We start from the raw sequence: 22,587 nt of genomic DNA on the forward strand, positions 1-22,587 counted from the left end.
GAGCCTGTTTTAAGCCATACAAGCTCTTCTTCAACCTGCACACTAGTTTTTCCTTCCCTTTTACCTCATATCCTTGTGGCTGCTGCATATATATCTCTTCCTCCAAATCCCCATGGAGAAAGGTTGTCTTTACATCTAATTGCTGAAGATGCAAATCTTCAGCTGCTATTAGACTTAGAATAGTTTTGATTGAATTCATTTTAACAACAGGAGAAAATGTTTCATCAAAATCAATACCTTTCTTCTGTGCAAACCCCTTCACCACAAGTCTAGCTTTGTACCTCTGTTTTCCTCCATCTTCTTCCTTCAGCCTGTAAACCCATTTATTCTGCAATGTAGTTTTACCTGCAAGAAACCTGACTAAGTCCCAAGTCTGGTTATGGATTAAGGAGTCCATCTCTTCTTCCATGGCTAGCTCCCACTTCTTCCTGCTTTCAACCTACATTGCTTCTTCATAACATTCGAGTTCACCAGAATCAATCAACAATAAATAATATAATGAAGGAGAGTATCGTTCAGGGGGTCTACTTATCCTGGTAGATCTTCTAACACCACTTTCAGGTGTTTGGGGTGCATGTTGCTGTTGTGGTGGTTGTTTTTGTGGTTGTTGATTATTATTATTTTCAAGCACCTTTTCCTTTTCAGTGATCTCATCAAGAACTGTGTATTCCTTATTTTCTTTTTCCTGTTTCTTTTCCTGCAACTGATTCTTATACAAGACCTTTTCATTGAATATTACATCTCTGCTCCTAATTATTTTGTGATTTTCATAATCATATAAGTGATAACCAAAATCATTAACACCATATCCAATAAAGGTACATTTCTTTGTTTTTCCTCAAGCTTTGTTCTATTTTCTTTATTAATATGGACAAAGGCCTCACAACCAAAAGGCTTTAAAAAAGAGTAGTTTACCTTTTTACCTGTCCATGCTTCCTATAGAACACCACCATCCAAGGAACTTGAAGGCCCTCTATTTATTCGATAAAAAACAGTATCTACAACATCTACCCAAAATTGTAAAGGAAATTCTGCATGCAATCTCATGCACCTTGCACGCTCCATGATTGTTCTGTTCATCCTTTCTGACACACCATTTTCTTGTGGTGTTCTTAGAACTATCTTCTCTCTGTGAATTCCATGCTCTGAACAGTACCTATCAAACTCGTTGCTACAATATTCACCTCCATTGTCTGATCTAAGACACTTCAATTTCTTTCCTGTCTCAATCTCAACCAAAGCTTTCCATTTCTTGAAAGTATCAAATTCATCAGATTTATTCTTAATACAATAAATCCAATTTTTTTAAGTTGCATCATCAATAAAAGTAACATAATAACAAGAGCCACCGAGAGATGATACCTTAGCAAGTCCCCATATATCTATATGCACAAGCTCTAATTTTTCACTTTTCTTTTCTTTCCCAACTCTGAGAAATCTGACTCTCTTATGTTTTGCATAAATGCAATTTTCACAGAAGTCCAAATCAACATTCTTCAAACCGGGCAACAAATTCCTTGAGTGAAGGATCTTCATCCCCTTCTCACTCATGTGTTCGAGCCTATGATGCCATAATGTTGCATCTGCTCCTTTGGAAGTTAAATCATTAACAAAGTTAGAAATACCATTGCATAAATACAACGTACCAAACTTTTCACCTTTTGCTATTACCAGGGCTCCTTTGGTGACCTTCCAAGCTTTATTTGTGAAAGTTGTCACACAACCTTCACAACCTAACTACCCTGTTGAAATCAGATTTTTCTTCAGATCTGGAACATGTCTTACCTCCTTTAGTAGCCATTGGTTTCCATTCTATTGTTTTACAAGAACCTTACCCATTCCAACAATTTTACAGGGTTTATCATCACCCAAACAGACTTGTCCGAAATATCCTTGAACATAGTCATGAAAGTATTTCTTATCAGGTGTGGCATGGAATGAGGCCCCTGAATCTACCACCCAAGAATCAGTAATATTTTCGAAAGAAAGAATCAAAGCATCTTGTAACACCTCACCTATCACATTTGCTTCATGATTGTTTTCTTGTTGTGCATCTCCTTCTTTTCCCTTCCGAGATCTACAGTCTTTCTTTAGGTGTCCTCTCTTTCCACATTTCCAACACACTATCCCCGATCTAGACTTAGATCTGCCTTTCCTTGATTTACTACGATATCCTGAGGTCTTTCCTCTTTCCATTTTTCTTCCCTTAGACTCTGCACTTAAATCATTACCCAATGTCTCACCGGAGCTTTTCCATCACATTTCCTCGCTAAGGATAGCACTGAAAACATCATCAAACTTTAAAGTACTAGATCCAGAAACATAGTTACTAATGGCCATTACTAAACCATTCCAACTTTTTGGCAATGAGCACAAGAATAACAAAACTCTAACTTCATCATCAAAGTTTACCCCTACAGAACTTAACTGAATTGTAATAGTATTAAAATCATTTAAATGGTCTGCAACAAATCCACCTATCGACATCTTCATATTAAATAAACGCTTCATAAGAAATACCTTATTTGAGGCCGAGGGTTTTTCATATAGTTTCGCCAACGCCTTATTCAAACCCTCTGTCATTTTTTCCTTCGAAATGTTGAAGGTGATCGACGCTGCGAGGCACAACCGTACTGTTCCGAGTGCCTTTCTATTGAGAAGGTTCCATTCTTCATCTATCATACCCGTCAGCATCTTTGTTTTTCCACCTAATGGTAGGTACATATCTTTCTGATACAGATAATCTTCCATCTACATCTTGCATAGCAAGAAGTTTGGCCGTTAAATTTCTCGACCCTAAACTTACCATCTTCCGCCATTGCTCCCACTCGAATGAGGAACCCTTCTTTCCTGCGAGTTTATTAGCTAAATAGACCTTTGGCTCTGATACCAGTTGTTAGAAAATTATATATTACGGAGCAATGGAACACATAAAATATTGTAGAAATATAAACACAGAAAACGCATAAAACAAGAGAGACATAGATATACGTGGTTCACCCAGTTTGGGCTACGTCCACGGAGAAATAACCAGTCCTTCCTTTTATATTATCCAGCAAACTGAAGATATACAACCTACAATAAATCCGTTGTAACACCCTCTTCGCTCTTAATCTCCTCTCTCTTTCTCACTCAGGATATAGATCTTCATAGACGCAATACAATTCCCTCATATATAGTGAGGGGTTTCCTTCTAGGGAAAAAAACCCTAAATTAAACATAACTTCTACCGTCAGATCTTCGCCTAATGAACAACCCAAATTGACTAGAAATTACTATACTTTTACAAGGCAATTTTACATCTATTCTTAGCTTTGGGGGCATTGCCCCCGAAACCCCCTGCTAGGGGGGGCTCCCCAAAGGTCGCAGTCGGCCCCCCCCTGGACCCCCCCTCTAGCGAATATTTTAAGGGTGGCGTTGCCACCCCATTTCGAACTGGGGTCCAATGTGGCGATACCGTTGAATACAGAAGATAATCAGGCTCCACACCCAACAGCTAGAGAATGAGAGAAGGTTGTAGCCTTTTGCAGGTGGGTGCCTGGATACTGATAAGAGTCTGTTATAGTACAATATTGTAAGATGTTTTCCTTTATAATAAAAGAAGAAGACAAACAACAACAACAATGGTTTTCTCCCACATTAGGTTTCCACCTAAAAATATTGGTTTCCTCATTTGTTGTTTTGTTGCTTATTTGTGATGATTTATTTTTCTCTTTACTACACACTTATTAAATTAATAATGCACTAGTTAAAGATAAATATATGATGGAACTTATGAAGAATTTATTAAATAGATATACACGGTTGTATTTCATTGAAGTCACGTACATACACTGGTTCCTTAAATAACAGTAACATACACAATTCATAATAAGAAATTGAAAAGTTGAAGTGATTTTAAAATACTGATTCCCCCCCCCCCCATCTCAGTGTTTTTCCCAACATAAAAAAAAATATAAACCATAAAATTGAGTACCTAGATAAGGATATCTAGAAGGTAGGGAAGCTACAAGGAGCGTGAAGGACCCAATTAGAGCACCATGTAGAAAATTCCTGCCATGCTTAATAGGCCAAAGAGGGAACATAGAACCAAAATGAAAATGAACCAAACTACTTGAAAAACATTGATCCCATAACATATGTCACTGAGGAAACATTTATGATAGAGATGAAGAATATTTGGAACCTAATACTCCTCCTTTGAGGTTTCAATAAACCTTCATTTATGCATTCTAGCATGACTAGCTTCCAACTACAAATAACTATCATTCTTTCATGCAACATTATCTCCATCCCTCGAATGACATTGGTCTACTAGGTTCACAAAATTTATATTTCTAGGAAAAGTATGCATACAAAAGGTAGCTATTTCCCATAAGATCCATGTAGGTTGAGCTCCTTGAGAAACTATATAAACTGTGGGCCTCCATCCCTTAACATCCTTAGCCCAACCAATATCATAATATGCCATTATCTACCCTAATATTCTCATGATGATCTCTCATTAGATATGAATGTCTATATGCAAGATGAGTTATCCTTATCTGGACTATCACACACCTAAAGCCATCACTTATAACCTCTCCCACACATAAGGCAGATGAAATTACAGTCACAAGGGTACCACCAAACATGCAAATTGTCATTTGGTGGCCACTCTACCTCCCATATTTAATTCTTGTGCGTGTATATCAATTTGTGGAGGATGATGCTCCATATGCACACCCTCCTTGGGGAGTTTTTTCTTTTCCCACAATTTCTTCACAAATATATTTGATAGTTCCTCGTCCCATTTTACTAGGGATTATCCAAAATTTTATATTTATAATTTAATCCCTCATTAACAAGTCTGTCAACTAACACATTTCCTTTTCATAGTATATGTTAAAGAACAGGGGTTGATATTATTTCTAGGATACTTTTTATTCTAGTCAATCTTACTATTAGTCTCTAGCTACCAGCAATTTTTTCTAAATTGGAACCATTTTAAAGTTTCTTTATCATCAATATAAAAAATTTGGAGTCTCCTCCACTATCTAATTTTTGAAAGATTAGACAATTCACTATTATCAAATCTTGTTCAAGAGTTGAGATTTTTTCGATAATATTAGTATTCCTCCCCTAGTTTTCTGCAAAAATGTTGATTATTTTCCATTTCTTGTCTTTGAATTCCTTCCCAAGGTAGCTAGACTAGGATTTCCTTTGGAGGCTCAATAAAAATTTAACTTAACAAAACTTGTTGGTGGAGGTTTCCATTAATTAGGACTTGAGTGTTTTAGCTAGAGGTGGGGATTTAGAATTGATATAGGCATGTTGATTCCTTACATCACCATATTTGTGACTCTTTAGAGTTGCATTCCCGGTCTTGGATTGACTAAGTGGTAGTAGGTATTGTCTATTAGAATTTACCCACAATGGAGTTCCAAAGTATGTCCAACTTCTTTACTTGATCCTTAAATATTCTTTTTGTCTCCTCTTCCACACTTTATATACTATAAAACATGGGAAAATTTGGTATAATATATTAGCCATGGAAATTTTGAATGGCATAGGATTCCATTCCTCTAGTGTTAAATTTATACTACTTTTATTTTGATAATATTTCCTAAAAACTATAGCTATTTGATCCCATATCTCAGATGTACGTTATAATTATTTAGAAGGTGATATGTGATGTTGTTGCATAAATAACATCAACTTAGACCTTGAAAACCTCATTTCTAGAGGTTTTCCCAAGTTAAGATTTTATTTCACATGAGTAGTTGAAGAAAAAGAGTCACTTTAGGTTAGATCTTGTGATCCCATAACTTGTTCCACTTGTGAATGCTAGGTTAACCTTCAATAACTACCAATATTTTATATGGTTCTTTTAGGGTGAAACATCCTTTCAACTAATGTCCCTATCAGAAGATATTCTTCCCTGATTGAGATTTTATTTTCTTATCCGATAATTATTTGGTGAGGGCTTCATGTGTTTCATTACTTATAATGGCTAGCCAGAGTGTGCACTTCTCCCCGTTTCTCCATTGGTGTTGTGATACTAGTTACTTCCAATAATTCTTTACCAACTATTTTTCTTGTCTAGTAATTGGGTTTTAAGCTCATGTAGCTCCCCTTCCTTTCCAAAATTTGGCCATTGCTGCAAATATTCTTCCAAAAATAGGGAAATATGACCAATTGTAACTTCAATAAGATATGTTTATCGATGGTATTTTTTTTCAAAGTTGCATTACATAGATGTGACCCTTTGATGTCTCCCTCCAACCTAATCAACTAGTCTTCATCTCTTCCTTACACTTTTCTCCTTCCAAAATTTGATCCATGTAGCTCATGAATTCTTGAGCCATCATCATCAGGCTTTTTCCCTCAGTGATTAACTGAGAATCTCTAGGTATCCCACACCCATGCCTCCCTAGGTTTTTGGATTGCATAAATTTCCCCATGCTACTAAAGCCCATTTACTTTGCATGTTATCTCCTCCCCAAAGAAAGGATATCTAAATGTTTCTTATGTTTTGTAGGATTTATTGGCCATAGGTTAGGTTGAGAACAAGTCCATTGGTATAGCTTGAAGCATCGATTTAAGCATAGTAATCCTTCCAACCAAGTTGAGTGATTTGAAGGTCCGATATGACAATTTCTTATCTATACTTAACATGAAATATTTATGGACCTTAAGTTTGAGAGGATTTTTAACCAAAGGGGAACCAAGGTATTTGGATAGAACAAAGCTACTCCAAATACCCATTAATCAAGAAATGTGACTTTCAATGGATATGGGGGTTGTTAAATAAGAAATTTTCTCAATTAATATCAGTGACTAAAGCATTGGTAAATTCCTTCACTACTACTCTAAGGTTTCTAGCCTATTTACCATATGTTGTCCTATGAGAAGCATGCCATCAATGAATTGTTGATGATTTGAGGGAGAATTTTTCCCTCCTATGGGAATGCCCTTTATAAAGCTTTGGTTGACTACTTATTTGATAGATCTTCTTAAACCATTGACCATCAAGGGAAAAAAACATGGTAAAATGGTGTCACCATGACTCAAGCCATGGCATGGAAATAAGGGGGTAGAGGGTGATCCATTGCAAAAGAAGGAGAAAAAAAAATTGTGACCAACTCCATGACCCAACCAATCTAGGTTTCATTGAATCCATAAGATTTGAACATTTGAAATATGAATTTCCAACTTAGGAAATCACAAGAATTTTACGAATCCAGTTTGATGAACATCCTTGGGGATTTTGAGAGATTTTGAGAATGAATATGTTCATGTGTAAGGAGTATACTTTCGAATATTTTCCTCCCTTAAAAAAAATCTTGGTTTCTTAGAAGCAATCAACAAGGGGAGTATAGTTTTAAGTCAATTGATGATAATTTTGGAGACAACTTACATATGACATTACAGGGTGACTGGTCTAAAATTAGCAGGCCTCTTTAAATGGGAGTTTTTTGGGATTACATATATCAAGGTGGCATTGTGAGTGAAAAGCAAGGAGGTTTATTTTTGAGAGGCTTCCACCAAATTCCAAACATCTTCACCAACAATTTTCCAACATTCTTAGAAGAATTCAATTATAAATCCATATAGTCCTTGGGCTTTGCTTCTTGGAATTTCCATTACTATTTCTTCAACCTTCAATTTTTTATTTACCTTAGAAGCATTTATTTTTTCTCCAACATAACCAAATTAGGTATATGTCTAGTGATTTTAACTATTTCATTCCTCCTATCCCTAATTGGTTGTGTTAGAAGCTCTTGAAAGTAGTTCACTAATTCCTACCTATTTGTAACACCCTCCTCCCCCATTTACCCAATCTAACTGGACCACCGGGGTAAACATGTGATGAATAGTTACTATGATATGATTCAACTCCCAAATTACAGTTAAGCAAGTGGAATTGACAAACCAAAACCAATTTGACCTTCATAAGGAGCTGCAAAACCTTCAGGAGCCAACCAACCCCTCTAGGTGTCCAACCCCTTAGAGAACTTAATTCTTGACTGAACTAGAAGAATTCCATGCGATTGAGACCCTCCAATCACTCCCATAGCAAGGCATCCATGTGAATGTGGCCTTGTTCAGATAGTTCTATGCTAACGACCCCAGATTCTGAGCCACTTTTTCAAGGCCAAAACTTAGGCCTCTACCCGAAAATTCATGAAATTTCCAGAAATGATAAATAACATCGAGACATGGCTACTAATACAAAAACTTGAACAAGGACATGAACTGACCCCTACCAACCATGACAGGAATTCTGTTAAACACATCATGAACATGTAATCTACAGGTCATAACAATAGATCTGAACATAGGGATCTCATACTTATCTGAGATTCATTAAGAAGGTCTGATGCCCTCTCACAATAGCTACATTATCATATATTAGGTCATACTAATCAAAACATGATGAGAGGCACAACCAAATTCTATCATAAACCATGCTTATAATTATCATATAACCAACATATTAATAATGATAAAATAACCATTAAATCCACATAATAACAAGTACATTTACACATGGAACACAAGATGAAAAGAGCTCTTATTAAAATATGAAAAATTTAACCAATCCATGGACTTCAACGTACCACCCGACCATAGATTGGGTTGAACCAAATCTTTCTTTCATCTAATCACCCTCGTGCCATATTCCAAGCATGAATGTGGGACTTACAACAACACAATCATGTCTTCATCAGGATTTACCAAAATCCACCAAGGGATTCCTAGGCCCAAGCCCTCATCTATACAACCAGGATTTACCGCAATCCTGGCAAGGGATTCCTAGACCCAAACAAGAAACATACACTACCAAGATTTACTGCAATCCCACCACATATTGATCTAGGGATCACTAGGTCTATACAAGCATGGATGCCTCTAGATCTCGCCACCTAAAACATGATAAATTTGTCTATCTCCACCCTCTAGGCTTACTGTATATCCCTCCATTCACCAATCGAGGATTCCTAGGCCCATCGAAGGCATACACAATTACGATTTACCACAATCCCACATTCACCAATCCGGGGATTCCTAGGCCTTGTGTTTCCTCCTAAGACCACCTGACTTAGTTTTGAAACCATTTTACCACCCAACTCAACCAAGTAAGAGAAACCCCATCATGCCATGGTTATCTGAAAATGGCAAGGCAAGGCTAAAAACCACTACCACACATAGAAAAACCCATACCAATGATAACAAGAGAACCAAAAACATGCATGCTTGTACCATGCATGCTGAAAAAAGCAAGGAAATCATACATGCAACTCAATACTTGTAAGTAATTTCATTGTAGCTACTTGATGAAACTCTTTTTTGCTTTATATTTTCTTCCCTTTTATTTCGTGTCCTTCCTTTGCCTTCCTTCCTCCAATGCTAGAGTGCTCCAAGAATGTTGTAAGTGTGCACGAGTATGAGAGAGTAGAGAGAATAGAGAGAGCTCCAAGATTGAACTGACAAAAGGTTGTGAATTGATCCTCAAAAGCCTTTTTATCAATGAGGCCTCTATTTTCTTAAATTTCCATGATTTTTCCTTCATATTCCTCCTCACATGTAACATGTGACCGTTCACCTTCCTTTTCTCCTATTTCCAAATATTTTCATAAATAAAATGCCAATTAATGTTGCTTTCCTTTCCAAAGCCTTTTCCATTTACTTTTCCAATTTTCCCTTAGCCATATTAAACCAAATGAACACCCACTAGGATTTTTTCCCCAACATTTAGCTTGGAATATGTGTCCCATGACCTTGGTCTTATTTTTCCTTTATTAAATTGTTACATGGATTTTTAAGTCAGGGTTGTTATAGGCCCCTCCCCCTTAAGGGAACACCGTCCTAGATGTTCAATGACACCTACAACCAACAACGCTGATGAAAACAAAAACATATTGCGCATGGAGCTTTATAATTTAGCTCGATGCAGTGTTTACAATGATCAACCTGTTGAAAATAAAACCAACATGATAAACATAACAACATGACAACCATACCACTTATTAGAGCTTTATAACATAGCTCATGGTGGTATTTACATCCATATGCATATATACATACACCAAAACATATACCAAAAGAAATATGCTCAAATAGCAAATAGAGAAGGATACAAATCCCACATCTGATCATCCATTTCCCATGTAGCTTCATTGGGCCCAAAGTGATTCAACTACACTTTAACCTACTCGATTGCTCGGTTCCAGAGCATGAGCATATTTCTCTACAAAATACACTATGGTTTGGGCTAGAATTCTCCTTCTGGCTCCACCTACAATATAGACCAATCAATAACATGATCAACATCCTTTACATATCTTTAAAGAAATGAAACATGGAAAACATCATGGACTTTCACTATGGGAGGTAGTGCAAGTTTGTATGCCATTAGTCCAATTCTCTTAAGGATATTAAAAGGCCCGCAATACCGAGGTGCTAACTTCACTCATGACCCAATCCTCAAGGAGCTCTTCTTGGGATTGATGCACAAATACACATGTTCCCCAACCTGAAACTCCTTAAACAACCTGTGTTGATCTGCATGAATTGTATGCCTATCCTCTGTTGTCTTTAGATTATTCTTGATAACTTACATTTCCTATTCCATCTCTGCCAACATGTCCAGTCCTATCAACACCCTATTCACTAAATCACTCCAACTTATGGGATTATTACAACTCCACTCGTAAAGTGCCTCAAATGAAGTCATTCTCAATAACTCTTAATGCCCATTGTTGTAATCAATCTCTACCAGTGGAAGATACTCTTCCCACTTCCACTATGGATACATCACATACATCCTCAACATGTCCTCCAGTATCTTGTTGACCCTCTCTATTTGTCCATCTGTCTGCGGATGATAATTTGTGTTGAAGGCCAACTCTATACCTAAACCTACAAACAACTCTTTCCAAAATATAGAAGTTAACTTACCATCTCTCTCCGACACAATCTTCTTTGGTACACTATGCAACCTCACGATCTCCCTGATGAAGACCTATACTACATAACTAGCGGAATACATAGACTTCACTGGAATGAAGTGTGATACCTTTGTCAACATGTCTACCACAACCATGATGGAATCATGTTGTCTAGATGTCCTCAAAAAACATATAATGAATTCCATGGAAATGACCTCCGATTTCCACTCTAGAATCATAATCGATTGTAGTAATCCAGCTGGATGCTTACAAAATTCTTTTACATGTTGACAATCCAAGCATCTCTCCACAAAATTTTTCCACTTCCTTCTTCATATTCAACCAATAATAGAACTTCTTCACCACTGTCAATTTATTCTGATATCTTGGGTGACTTGAATACGATTTAGCATGAAATTCCCTCAAGATAAGCTTCTTGAGCTCACTGTTGTCCCAAACATAGATACTATCCCTAAATCTGATCAAACCATCTGTTGTAAGATGATAGTCCACATCTTGTTCACCTGTACCCTATTGTAACCTATGCCTAAGCTCCATGTACATGTCATCCTGTTTTCCTTCCTATAAGATTTGATCATGTAGATCTATCCCATAATTACTCATAGTTGTTATATGATTCACTTGCACTCTTCTGCCAAGATAATATGCAACCCTGTTTTCCTTCCCTTAATGTACTTGATCTCAAAATCAAACTCACTAATTTTTTCCAAACATCTAGCTTGCCTGGCATTCAGATTGGATTGGTCAAACAAGTATCTCAATCCACTGTGATCACTCATCAGTACAAACCTTCTGCCAAGAAGATAATGCCTCCACATTTTCAAAGCATGGATGATAACTGGTAGCTCAATATCATGTGTAACATAATTTCTCTCATGCTCATTCAATTTCCTTGATTCATAACATACTACCTATCCCTCTTGCATCAAGAGTCCACCAAGTCCTCTCTTACAAGCATCTATACAAACCAAAAACTCTTTGTCCAAATCTGCAATGGTTAAAACTGGAGCATAATTTTATCAACAACTACTTCAAATACACAAAAATGGTTACACATTCCTCTGTCCATTCAAATTTATTACCTTTCCTCCGCAATAATGTAATGGGATAGGAAATCTTCAAGAAGTTCTTGATGAACCTCCTATAATAATTTGCTAGTCCCATGAATTATCTTACCTTATCCACATTTCTAGGAGCTACCCATTCCATAATAGCTCTTATCTTTTCTAGATCCATTGCTATGACTTCCTTGGAAACAACATGCCCTAAGTAATGAGCCTTTGTTTGAAAGAAGTTGCATTTTCTAAGCTTGGCATACAAGTGATGCTCTCTTAGAAATCTCAACATTGTTGCTAAGAGCTCAACATGCTCTTCCTCATTCTTAGAATATATCAATATATCATCAATGAACACAATAACAAACTTGTCCATATAAGGACACAATACAATATTCATCAAGCACATAAAAGTAGTTGGAGCATTAGTAAAACCAAATGGAACTACAACAAACTCATAATTTCCATATCTAGTCCAGAAAGTAGTCTTGTAAATATCATATTCTTTGATGCATACATGATGGTATCCGGATCTCAAATCAATCTTCTAGAACATCATTTCTCCCTTCAACTCGTCAAACAAATCATCAATCCTCGACAACAAATACATGTTCTTAATGGTTACCTTGTTCAACTGCTTGTAATTGATTCATAACCTGAGAGTACCATACTTCTTCTTTACGAATAACACTGGGGCACCCCAAGGTGATACACTTGGCCTGATGTATCTTGTCAAGAATTTCCTTCAAATCTACTAACTTTGGTGTGCTCATCTTGTATGGTTCCTTTGATGTTGGTGCTACCCATAGTACCAACTCAATGGAAAATTACACTTCCCTTTGAGGCAACAACTCTTAAATATCTACGGGAAATACATCCTGAAACTATTGTAAAACCAAGTACCTACTCAATGCCTCTGCATCCTCAACATCCTTACCTTTATCAATGCAAATATGTACTACAAATAACACACACCCTTTACTGCAACTACACTTTTCCTGCATAGTTGTAACCATTTTAATTGATTTTTCCTTCTTCTTACCCTTCAATGTCCTTTGTTCTCCATTGTCATCTAATCACTCAATAGATTTTTTATAACAATCCACCTTGGTCCTATGAAGATACAACCAATCCATACCCAAAAACATATTGTATGATCCCAACTGAAGAACATTCAAATGCATTGATGTAGGCATACCATTCAACTCAAATGCACAAGCTCTTACTTGATGATGAACTCTTTTCTTTGTACCTATACCCAACTTCACTAACCAAGATTTGGTGATTCGCTTGCTGTTAGCCAATGCTACATAGATATGTTGAATGCTTTGGCCAACATCCCCAACTGTCTACGCTTCATGTGTACTATAGATATGAGGCCTACCACCTTGATTCTACAGACAATAATTCTTAACATGCTCCCTACCACATGTCCAACACTGCAACTATCTCCTACTATCACCTATGTTTTGTTGTTTTCCAAGTCGAGGTCCATTAAAATTTTGTAAGGAAAAACATTCTCTTTCTCACCTGCATCATGGGATCTTGTTCTTTTTGGCTGTCATTTACCTTTAGTCTTGTCTTTCCCTTTCCAACCTTATTGATATTTTGTCTCACACTTTGACTACTCATAACAATGTTTCAACTTCCCAACGACTTCTTCGAGTGACTAAGGCTCGTCATACTCAATCTGATCTTTAAATGCTAACGGTAATCTACTAAAATATATTTGAACTTTGGCTTTCTCATCCTTAATATATGGTACATACCTCAACAACTCTAGGAACTTATTTTTATACTCCTCATCCGCCATCAATCCCATCTTTATCTCATAGAAAAGTCTCTTGAATTCTTATGACAAATATTTATTCCTGAAAAGTACATATCCGACAAATATTTCTTCCTGGAAAGTCTCTTGAATTTGTTCCCATGCAACTCTTCTATCCCGATGTCTCTAACCCACTTCACATCTTCCCACCAGATGTATGCTTTCCCTTTAAGGCTGAATATGGATATTCTAGCCTTCATATTCTCTTTGTAATCATGCAAATCAAAGAAATTCTTCATCCTGAGTAACCACGCCTTTTCATCTTCTGTTTTCTTCAAATCTCCATCAAAGGTAGTGTTGTGGGGAAAAATGCCTATGCATGACGATCCTATCCACCTAAGGTGTGACAGTGCCTTAGCAACAAACGAGTACAGCTATACTGGTTTCTTCCTTTATGAAATGTGAAAGAAGAGAGATCAATAGACTTACCGGTGTCTTCCGTTTGTCCCTCGATCCAATCTCCCTTCTCTTTGGGTGTTCACAGCTACTTGCCTTCTTGCTTATCCAGCTACAACTTCCTGCAAGATCACAAGAGAACAGCTACTTGCGACAAGAGAAGAACACTACACAAAGACAGATATTCACATTCATAACTAGTTTAGGATTAGAAATAAACCAAATACACTAATACATTCATACATCAAAATACATCAGCATATAGGAGAAACCAAGATAGATTTATTGATGAATAACAAGGTTTAGGAAGAGATACAACCCAGAGGGCTCCAATCCAGCATCTCCTTCCCAGCAAATGGAATTCCTATCTTCAGCCCCTTCAAAGCATTAAGCACCCAATGATTCCAGTCTCAAACCAACAGCAATTCTTTGCAATAATGAAATTCCAGCCTCTAGATCTCATGGAGGAGAGATCCATATATAGATGTTTGGAGAGAGGATGAGTCAGCTTGGGATCTGACTAATGTCCTCTCCCTCTATTAGTTCTTGAGTCCACTTGGAGGTTCTTGCTTCCACTTGGAGATTTGGAACCTCTTACTCATCACCAGTCGAATTCCCTGAGGCAAGTGTCATTTTGGAAGCTTCCTGGGTTCTGACACCTTAAGGAATGAGCCTGCCACTTGTCCAATCTCGCTCAGCGCAGGTAGCCAGTGTTGGAGTTGACATTCAGCGTGGGTAGCCAGTGGAGCCATTGACATTCAGCGCAGATGGTCAGTGGAGCAGCTGACATGATCCTGAATTGACTTGTTTTTGAGCAGTTTTAGGTGGAGAACTTTTGTGAATTGTTGTGGTTTGTTAGCCTTGTTCCTCGAGGGGTAGGAACAACATGTTTAGGGACTTTGGATCCCTTAGATTATGGACATTTCATGCTCAATGCTGTAAGGCACAAAAATGTCTATAACAGTTGCCCCCTAAAGTATGAGGCTGTTTATCGGGCGAAATGCTTTATCAGGGGGATCCGAAGTTCATCCAGTGCTGGGAGGAGACCTGTAATACAATACAATACAATACATTATTTTTCATACTGCTTTCATGATCTAGCTGAGGCGGGCATTCCCATGCTCAGATTTATAAATTCATTTTTTTGTACATAGAACAGACAATCGTCTGATGATAGACTGATAATTTTGATGAAATTATCATCCTTTGAGTAGGATGATTATCTGCTGCAATAATGTACATGTCAATGTCTTTATCTTTCCTGAATATATATCGCAGCCCGGATGGATGAAACTAGATCCGGGGTCTTCAAACTCGTTCGATCTTCACTCTAAGTACAAGTCAATCCATGTGAGAAATGTTCTGAAGTCGAACATGGAAAGACATCGCTTGATTACCGGTCAATGATGTAAACCGTTAACAAGCGCGAGAGGAATCACCGATAATGATGATGACCCTCAAGGTACTGCAGTACAATTCACGTGGTGTGAATAAAGGACTTGGCGTCGAACACCACGCAAAATCTTTCGGTCGAAGGTCATTGATGTATACCTGTCGCCGGAAGTGAGAAACTTGCCATTGAGGCATGCAAGCTTCAAAGTACCGAAGGGGTTGTTCCTAGATCAACTTCTTGGATAATGAGCTGATGTCGACAAGAAGCGATCCATCACAGGAGGGCCTTAATGAATCCCACATCAGTGACATGGAACGGAGCTAATGATTTTAATGGAGGTGAAAACGATTTGTGACATATGATTCAGGTTGGCGGTCATGAATGGATGAAGGATAATGTATGGCAGTGGATGGGACACGGTTGACTCTTTTTGAACGACTTCTCTTGAACATATGGCGACACTGATGCGATGGATCGGTAGCATTACCCCAAATATGGATGGTATGGCGAGACCATGGCGATGTGACCGGTGAATGAAACAACCCAACCCGATTGTGGTACGGAGGAAAAGTGTCATGTTCAAGAGCGACTTGCTACCATCAAAGTTTTCTTTAGTTTCTCCAAATTTTTCCCCAGTCATCGCTGACCAGTACCTCTTTATTTTTGTCAAGCTTGAGGAGGATAACATATGCTTGTTCTATAACCTGCCCTTCGGGCAAGCCCATCGCTATGTTTTAACGAGCCTAGCGATAGTGAAACTCGTTCTCGTCTAAAGACAAGTTTGTCGCTATTTAATGATTTTAACGAGTCTAACGACAAGGATAACTCGGTCCTTTTCATTTTTAGAGAGTCTGAAAAGGTACATAAAGTCAACTCCAAAATTCCTTTTTCGTCATCTAATCCCTTAAGTCCGAAAAAGTATAAAACAATACAGAAGGGATGAGTTTTCGATAGTTTTAACGAGCCGAACAAAACAAGCGCTCGATCTTTTTGTGTAATAATCCCCCAGGTCCAAAAAGATTAAAATCTAGAGGAGGGATAGCTCTTCCCGTCCTTTAACGAGCTGGAAGGCCAAAACTCGGCAATCTTTTCATATTTTACGAGTCAATTGAAAAGAGCTTAAAGAAGACTCGTCTTTTGAGGAACGAGTGATAAACAGGGTTAGCAGCAGATTCCAGGTACAGGTTGGAATTTTCCAATCACGGCAGTGTCACAAGGATGGCTAGGTGAAATCACTCTTCGCAGCTGTTCCTCAAAATGGGTAAACAATCATATGGAGGTGAACGATCGGCCAAATGAAAAGTGGAGGTGACGGTGCAAACACGACCAAGGCTTTAATGGCTGATGATATTACATTCACAGTGGTTATTTACCGGGATAGTTCATTTTTTAACGAGCTTAAACGCGGGTGGAAACATTTGCTCGATCTTATGTTTATTTTTTAACGAGCATGAACTTTGCTAAAACTGCTCGGATCTTGCGTTTATTTTTTAACGAGCATGAACTTTATGCTAAAACTGCTCGAATACCCAGTCATAAGATAAGAGTGTCTCATCAAGATTCTATTTTTTATGGAGCTTCATCTTACTAAGCTTTGCTCCGTATCCTTTCTTTATGCAAGTTAGGAAACGGCTAACCCAAAAAACAGATAAATAACCGCTCTTTGCTTGCACTCCAAAAGGTTTGCATGCCCCCAGGTATAAAGTACGATTTCAAGGTTACCTCTACTTCTCTTCCTTCAAAACAATTGTTTTAAAGAGAGAGGCCTACCTCTTTCAGGTTACCCAAAGATTGTCTCGTTAACTTTTAAACAAAACACTTCCTCGGCAATGTCTACCGAAATAGACAAAGGTGAGTGACAATTCTCGTCAACTTACATAACTTTGACAAAAGAATCTTATTCCAGAATAACCCCTCTTCCTCTTTGGACGGGGTACAGACCAGTCATATTCTCCCGCGGAAACCTACTCTATACCCAAAGTTTCCCTGCCGAAGCAGACCAGGATGCATGCCCCCTGGGTTCCAGTCATATCCTCCCGGATTACTCGCGCTCATCAGGAGGACGGACCGTGGGTTGAGACACTTCTTGCATGAATAGACCATTTAGGGATGGTACATGACTATTTGCGATGCGTGATCTGGGAAACGAAAGTTGGTCTACGAGCTTGACCACTCTTCCTTCATGCGGAAAACACATTACTCTAAAGAGTGAGGAGACTATAGCTCCTATGCAATATATATAGTCTCGTCCAAGGAGTAGGTTATAATCCAAGGGTCCTTGAATGACCATCACGTTCATTTGAACGGTCTTCCCTTTCAATGTTATAGGCACATTGGGGAGGATCCCTAAAGGTCGACTGGTTCCTTTATCAAAACCTGATAGATTTCTCATTTCAGGTAAAAGCACTGGAGAACCAAGCGCTTTCCAAGCAATAGAGGAAAGGATACTCACAGATGCCCCCTCATCAATGATAGTGCCATCCATTACCATTCTGTATATTTGAACGATAATTCTGAATGGTATGCTTGCTGGCAACCGGGGTCTGCCTAGTTGGTTCCAGTCAAAGGACACAACCAGGTTTCTTGGCGGTGGGACCGAATAAACGGCCAGATATCGCTCTGATGAACTTCCTTCCTGCGATAAAGGAATGGGAGCATTGCCCCCTTGTTCATCAGAGTCAGTGTTGATGAAGAGAATTTGGACGGTGTCGTCTTTATTCTCCTCTGTGATGGTATGATTCGAAGATAGAGCCTCTGAAGGCAAAACCGGGTCAACTGCCGAATCAACCTTTTGACTTTCATCAGGCATGGATCCAGACGGTTCATCTTCAATGATAGGGGATTCGGCTGACCACCTAGGCGGGCCAGCCGGGTTCTCAACTAGTGAAGGACTTGGCAGGAGTTTTTGATATCCAGGAGGAAGTTGAGCTCGTAAAATTGGGCGATCTTCCAGAACTCTTTTAGCCTCATCTAAGAAGGGACAACGGTGGATGGTGTGATCGCCTTCACACAGTTTGGAGGGAAATCTAGCTTTCCCTCTCTGTCCTGTGACTTCACTTTCACTAGTTGATGGTGAGCAGTCAACATGGCTATCAGAGGTTGATGCTACCAAATTGTGCAAACGGGGAGACCAGTCCCTTAGTATTCGAGGGATACAGGGACAATATCTATGGAAGTGGTCTCCCTTGCATATGACGCATGGAGATTTAGGCCTGGTCAGTGCTGTGTGTCGATTTTTGTCAAACGACTCTCGTTTGCCCCCAGTCGCCTTTGGCTCCTTCTTCTTCTTTTCTTTCTTCTTATTCTCCTTCTTATCCTTAGGAGCCTGGTTTTTTCTTTTACCAGTTCCGTCTAGCGAAGAAGAAGGAGGAGAGGAAGATGAAGTAGAAGGCTGGTGGGCAACTCTAGTCTGGTCTAACTGTTGACTCGACTGTTCAGGAATGGTGGTGTTCTGAACGACATTGGTTGAAAAGAGCCAGACTGGCAGGCCAATTGTCAGTCCTGGAAGCGACAATATGGCCATGTGGGGCACACCAACATCTCCCCAAGAGGAGAAGGGACTAGGATTTCCACCAAGGGGAATTCCTTGGTTGGCGTGCTCCATCTTTCAACCTAAAGATCAACGCAGGAATTAAAGGGTGATTGTTCCGTTTAAAATAAATTTTAATGACGCTTTAGACACAACTTGCTTTTTCAGTTTTAAAGAGTCGAGAAAAAGCTAAAGATGACTCTAGTCTCCTTCGATGTTTTAACGAGCTCGAAGTGACAAATGCTCGGATGGACTTTTTCTGTTATAGAGTCTGAAAAAGGCCAAAAGAAACTGCTCTGGAGTTCTAGGCAGAGGGTGTGCCAAACTTTTCGCAAAACCGCAGAATACTTTTTAGGGTACGGGCGGTCGATCTTCGTGAATGCTGTGTTCACTGCATTGCGATCAGTAGGGCGGCCGACACGGCTTCCTAAGGATAAAGGATATATGCCTATAGGGGTCTCCCAATATATACGCGACGGTACGTGGGAGCACAATCCGTACTAGCGCTATCGTCCCTCAGGAGGAATCACCCACCTTCCACGAGATCGACAGTCACTAGGCTTAACGACGCCGGAACACGTCTCTAGCCTAGAACTCTATGTTGTGCGTTATGTTGCAAAGCGTTGTTAGGTTCATTCAGTTTATTTTAGGTTGATCTTTTTAAAGTTTGCCTTTCAAGGTTCACCACGAGATGTATGATACAAATTCCTAAATGCAGTCTAAAGATGATAAGCAAGCTTTATATCTTTTCAACTTTGAAAATCCTAGCTACAAAGGGAAAAGAAAGACACCATCTTTTCTCAAAGAGCAATCAGCACACTCTAATGCACTTTCCTAAATCCAACATGCAAACTATCAAATGCAAAATGCACAATGCAGGTGTTTGTTTTCCGCTTTCTTAGTATTGATGCCTACAAAGAAAGCTTTTTGTACAACTTTGAATTTGCTTTTAAATGATCAATACAAGCAAGTTCACTTTTTCGAAATCAGAGAAGATAGAAGAGATTACACTACTTAACGATTTTCGAAATAAAGACTTGTTTCGACACTTAAAAGAGACAAATTCAAACCAATTAGCAAAAGTAAATATATAATCAATCTGCAAATAGCCAATGAACTCTCTTCTAAGATCACAATCAATCAGATCTGAATCAAAGGCTACAGGATGACTATTTTCCTCATGCAAAGGAAAACTGTAAATGACGCCACAAACACATAAAAACACTCACAGTCTTTTTGTACAAAAGGAGGCGGAATCTAAGCAAAGAAAAGGAGTTATCTGACTGGTACCTATGCTGGTTAAAGGCTGCATAAAACAGAGATCAAAATAGGGCAACAGAGAGCAGAGAACCCCAGCTGCACAAGGCCAAACTGGTTCAGCACAACCTCAACACTGAGGACTTGACATTCAACGCAGGTAGCCTTCACGGGACCTGCGTTGAAATGCATACTGCCTTCACAGCAGTTGCGCTGAAGGAGAAACTCTCGTTTCTCCTGGGTTCTAGGTCACAAATTGCTCAAAAATCAACAGTTTCAGGCCAAATCAGAAACACAAGCAAGGTATAATCAAAGGGATGCTTTGAAAGCTACTAAGATCTATCACAAGGATAATCAAATCATTTGTGGATCCATTGTTTAGATCATAGACAAGTCCAGCATTTGGATCAAAGCAGCAACTTTCTACTTTGCATCCGGGAAAGATGCAGTTCGACTGTTGCTGTCAAGTCTATGATGCAAACAAATGATAGAAACACAAATAAAATGACTAAACAGATCTCCCCAGCGGAGTCACCAATTTGTTGTGGGGAAAAATGCCTATGCAGGACGATCCTATCCACCTAAGGTGTGATAGTGCCTTAGCAACAAACGAGTACAGCTATACTGGTTTCTTTCTTTATGAAATGTGAAAGAAGAGAGATCAATAGACTTACCGGTGTCTTCCGTTTGTCCCTCGATCCAATCTCCCTTCTCTTTGGGTGTTCACAGCTACTTGCCTTCTTGCTTATCTAGCTACAACTTCCTGCAAGATCACAAGAGAACAGCTACTTGCGACAAGAGAAGAACACTACACAAAGACAGATATTCACATTCATAACTAGTTTAGGATTAGAAATAAACCAAATACACTAATACATTCATACATCAAAATACATCAGCATATAGGAGAAACCAAGATAGCTTTATTGATGAATAACAAGGTTCAGGAAGAGATACAACCCAGAGGGCTCCAATCCAACATCTCCTTCCCAGCAAATGGAATTCCTATCTTCAGCCCCTTCAAAGCATTAAGCACCCAATGATTCCAGTCTCAAACCAACAGCAATTATTTGCAATAATGAAATTCCAGCCTCTAGATCTCATGGAGGAGAGATCCATATATAGATGTTTGGAGAGAGGATGAGTCAGCTTGGGATCTGACTAGTGTCCTCTCCCTCTGTTAGTTCTTGAGTCCACTTGGAGGTTCTTGCTTCCACTTGGAGATTTGGAACCTCTTACTCATCACCAGTCGAATTCCCTGAGGCAAGTGTCATTTTGGAAGCTTCCTGGGTTCTGACACCTTGAGGAATGAGCCTGCCACTTGTCCAATCTCGCTCAACGCAGGTAGCCAGTGTTGGAGTTGACATTCAGCGCAGGTAGCCAGTGGAGCCATTGAAATTCAGCGCAGATGGTCAGTGGAGCAGCTGACATGATCCTGAATTGACTTGTTTTTGAGCAGTTTCAGGTGGAGAACTTTTGTGAATTGCTGTGGTTTGTTAGCCTTGTTCCTCGAGGGGTAGGAACAACATGTTTAGGGACTTTGGATCCCTTAGATTATGGACATTTCATGCTCAATGCTGTAAGGCACAAAAATGTCTATAACAGGTAGGTGGCTTATTTTTCTTGAACTCCTTTGGAAAATATCACCTGTCACTCCTCTTGTAAGGATGATAACAATGATGACCATGGTACCTGTCGAAACCGTAACTAGAATAGAACCCCTGTCCATCACCTCTCCTATCTGGTGCACCCAAGAACATGCCATCTCTGATCGTGTCATCTGTATCTGACTTGTGCCTACCATGAGATCTATTGTCATATGTCCCATTAGTCCTTTCCTCCTTCCCATGACTAATCCTAAGCAGTCCCCATCTCTGAAAATATGACAAACAATGAAGGATAACTGCATTAACTTCTATTTTTTTTCCTATGCTTGAATGATTTTGTCATTATCTTCTTCGCAACTTCTCATTTCTTCCTTAAAAATTCTCAAAGTGTCTACTATATTAGGAGAGTACTTATCAACATGTGGATCATTGAATCTATAGGGAGAATCTCATGAACTATAATCTACCATCTTGCTAGTCATCTTTGATCTTCTTCCTGCAAGTAATCAACATACATCAGTATAGTTCAGGTGATGATATCTCATTTACAAGATCAACCATATTAGC

This window comes from Pinus tabuliformis, chromosome Q, assembly GCF_031772625.1.
Source record: "Pinus tabuliformis cultivar Carrire ecotype Pingquan chromosome Q, CPIR1, whole genome shotgun sequence".
NCBI lineage: Eukaryota > Viridiplantae > Streptophyta > Pinopsida > Pinales > Pinaceae > Pinus > Pinus tabuliformis.